This window comes from Miscanthus floridulus, chromosome 18, assembly GCF_019320115.1.
Source record: "Miscanthus floridulus cultivar M001 chromosome 18, ASM1932011v1, whole genome shotgun sequence".
In the NCBI taxonomy this organism is placed as follows: Eukaryota; Viridiplantae; Streptophyta; class Magnoliopsida; order Poales; family Poaceae; genus Miscanthus; species Miscanthus floridulus.
The window spans coordinates 127,101,122-127,105,100 of NC_089597.1; the positions used below are offsets into that span (position 1 = coordinate 127,101,122).

Genomic DNA, 3,979 nt, shown 5'->3' on the forward strand with positions numbered 1-3,979 from the left:
AGGGTAACTTGGGTAGTGAGGTTCTTCTAGGGGCTGAATCTTTAAGCTAAGATACCTTTGTCACTACTAACTTACTTCGAGCACCAGGTTGCAACTGGTCTACCAGTTGATGCCGGCTTGTAGCTCTATGCCGTATCCGGACGTGGGGGATTACAAGGGACGGATAGGCCTGTCACCACCTGGCGCGTACCCCTCAACCGTGGGATATGAGGCAAACGAAGGCGGCGTGTAGCTTAGACACCACATCTACGCTAACCGCTACTACTCTAACGTTGGCTAGGAACTTCTGTCTTTATCAGGAGTCCTCTACTAGAGCACCCAGCATGAGTACGGACGATGAACCCGCAAGTAAGTATTAACAATGATAACTTTACTTAAAGAATCAAAACCGAAAGATGAACACGAACTTCTTACTCCAAGTAGTAAGATGATCATAGAGGTACAAGTGTAGAGGGGGCCAACAAGTCCGGCACTCCGTCCACCCGAGGTACAAGGCTTGCCGAGTACAAGAGGTAGAGGGTTCCGCTACTCCGCTATTCCTCTAACTCTTTCCCTCTCTCACTCCCTACTAATCGAGCTAGAAGCTAATGGAACTGAGTGTGTCCCTCTTCTTCTTCTACAAATATGTATATCATGAATGCCTTGAAGGTGAGCTCTAACCATGCTTTTATACTTGCTGAGGTCGGTTTGGCGGGAGATAAATTAGGAAACATCCCAAACCGCCCTTAGCGTGCCGCCATGCAACCGCCAGAGCGAGGTGGGGCCGAGCGAGTTTGGGGGCGGTGCGCCCGCACCCTGGGCCAGCCTGCTGGCCACTGCCTTGCTCTGGTGGCTTGCTGGCTAGGCCTGGATGCCTTTCTCGTCGGTGTTCTGGCCTAGTTCTGACCTTTGGTTGGGCTTTTGCTTTTGTTTTGCTAAATGTGCTTTCTTGATTGCGCATTTTGATGTATTTTAGTATCTTGCCCTGCAAAACATATATATACCAAAACTTGTGGAGATAGTGAGTTATAAAGCCCTATTCTAAGTTTTGGTGATCATATTTATCATATTTTGTTAAAATGTTGGCGATAAAAATATGCGTTAAGAACTGCCAACAGATGTCCCATAACGCGTCCCGCTCCGATTGTATGACCTCCAGCTAGGCCTTCATATCATTGACTAACTTCAGCGCTTGCATCAGATCACGGTTAGCTCCACGCTTATCAGCTTAGCACGAGCGAGTTCTTCACTCGCCCATTGCGTTACCCCTTCGGCCTGGTTGTGCTAGGTCCTCAAGGCCTCATTCAGCTCCTTCACCGAGCCCTCCAGTTGTTGGATTCTAACTTGCTCCTCTACCAAAAGAAAAACAAGTGATTATGGTTATAATCTCCGGGTACCACGAGCATTAGAACTATAGAGAAGTCAAGCAAGATTTGTTACCTTTAAGTTTTTTATCGAAGAGTTCCGCCTTCTCAGTCATTTTTAGAAGGGAGTCGAAGGCGTCATTCTTCCTAGCCTCAGCGGCATTATTATGGCGCTCGGCCTCGCCAATCTGGGAGCGGAGGATGCACAAGGTCTCCTCGTGATGCTTCTTAGCAGACTCTAACTTGGCCTCTTTCTGGGCCTTCTCCTCCCTCAGCTTGGCCAGCTCTGCTTAGATCTTCTAGAATTCAGCAGAAGCCCTCAGCGCGTGTTCAGTTCCAAAAATAGTTCCAAAAAAGTGCTACGGTATCCGTCACATCGAATCTTGCGATACGTGCATGGAGCAGTAAATGTAGACGAAAAAAAAAATTAATTGCACAGTTTGGTTGGAAATCGCGAGACGAACGTTTTGAGCCTAATTAGTCCATAATTAAACACTATTTACTAAATAAAAACGAAAGTGCTACAGTACCCAAATTCCAACTTTCCCTCAAACTAAACACAGCATCAGCTTCGCACCTTGAGCATATGACTGCTCCTGTCATAAGAACACGGAAAAAACAAAGCAAAAAAAAAAACAAAGTATATCTACTTACCCGCAGCTGGCTGTCGAAGACAGAGGCTTAGGTCAGTAACCTGGACCATGACCGCACCAACCCAGAGAACTCTGAGCTATACGCCTGGAGCTGGGTTCCTAGCTCACTCACCAGAATAATGATGTCCCCCTTAGGGGCCGGGGCGCTCGTCACCGGCACTTCTGGCTTAGGGGCACTCGGCGCAGCAACATCACCCACCATGCTCTGCCCCTCCTCTTCTTCTGCAGCAGCCTCCACAGGCCCCATTCTCGGCGACTGATGCGCCTCTTCTTCACCAGGCACCACAACCTAGAGCTGCGGCACCTCCTCTCCTCCTATGGCAGTTGGCTCCGTAGATTGCTTTGCTTCACCACCAGCAGGGATAGGTCCCTCCATCCGCGACGCCTCCACAGACTTGGGAGAAGATGCGGGCCTACCCTCCTAGCCTCTCTCCACCCGGTCACTTACTTGGAACTAGATTTCTTCCTCAGGGTGGGCATGCCCAGCGACATTCCGCTGAGCGTATGACCTTGCAACAAAGGTATCTGGGCACTTACTTGGAACTAGATTTCTTCCTCAGGGTGGGCATGCCCAGCGACATTCCGCTGAGCGTATGACCCAATCCTCCACTCAGAACTGGTGCCAACAGCACTGAGTCTTTGGGAAGACTCACAGTACTCACACCCACTCTAGGAGTGATTCCTCCACTCTGAGATAGCGCCCGGGTGCCCAACACATCCGGCGGCGGCATCCTACAAAGATAAGTCCAAAGTCACTTCAAGCACCCACTTCAGATTTCAGTGCAGAATTCTACAGGGGTAAAACACTTACTGTCGGGCGAACAATGAGGTGTCTTCCTCCTCTACTTTTGCCTACCCTTCCATGGCCTCTTTAGTGGTAGCAATTTAGAATTTGGGATCAGTATAGTGTAAACAGAAGCTCACATGGGGATTACTCAGTCGACTCTTACCTAGTCTCGACGAACAAGACCGATGATGCCTCTTGGGAACTGCCCCACTGTCGCTGGTGGTAGCGTCGTCTTCCAGGGACCGTTTTCCTAGGGCGGCTGCCTCCCTAGCACTCTGGTTCACCTAGACTTTGAAATCATCCAGGTTCCCTGAGGCGCTGTCGCCCTCTCCCTCCACAGGGAGAGCAGAGGGAGCACTCCCTCCGCCCGCTCTGCCAGACCCAGCCCCGCTTCCGCCAACTCCTCCAAACTCTGAACACGGAGGTGGGGCAGGTAGGTCGTTGAACTTGCACCCCAAGTGCTACTCTAGCAGTAAACAAAAACAAGAAGTTAGCATCAACAATTTCAACAGACTACAAAATAATAAGGAGTTCTCGGACTACTTACACCTGGGGGTGGGTTCCCGCGACTAAGCTCTGGGTATTGGTATGGGATCACCAACACCACTTGGAGCACATTCTGGGTCCACTCTAGGACTTCTTCTTCTAACAACTCCTTGGTTGTCACTCGAGCCGAATCCTGCGTCCCAACATATTCAAAGCCGTAGAGCACCCTCTCTTGCAGAGGCTGCACCCGGTGCCTGATGAAGCTGGCAACTATACCAACTCCATTTAGGCCTTGGTCCCTCATGACCGAGAGATGCTTGAGGAATGACTGGATTCCCTCAAGCTCGGCTACGCTCATGGGCTCCTTGTCCTAGCGCGTGTTGGGTACCAGCGCATCGTTGCTGTGTGTACCCAACAGCGGGTACATGTTACCCGCATAGAACCACTTGGCCCTCTAGTTCTTCACGGACTCGACGAGGGTATAGTGGGGGTAGTCCTTCTTCCTACCCGCCCGAAACTGAATACCGGCTCCACCCAGCACGCTAGGGTTTGTGGCGTCCAGGTGCGGTTTTAGTTTGAAGAAATAGCGAAAAAGGGTGATGGAAGAGGGAATGCCAAGGAAGGTTTAGCAAAGATGAACAAAAATAGACAAATGCAGAATGGAATTAGGATTGAGGTGGTTTAGGGTTATGCCATAATAATGCAAAAAC

General features: G+C 50.2%; 1 long non-coding RNA gene across 1 annotated transcript; it reads right to left on the reverse strand.

The window, feature by feature from the left end:
• Positions 1-528: 528 nt before the first annotated feature.
• Positions 529-3,586, reverse strand: LOC136523810 (uncharacterized). The gene is made up of 5 exons (XR_010776165.1): positions 3,331-3,586; positions 2,947-3,244; positions 2,808-2,865; positions 1,420-2,728; positions 529-1,331 (listed from the first exon to the last, which is right to left on the reverse strand). It is a non-coding gene; the product is annotated as an uncharacterized lncRNA (long non-coding RNA).
• Positions 3,587-3,979: the final 393 nt, after the last annotated feature.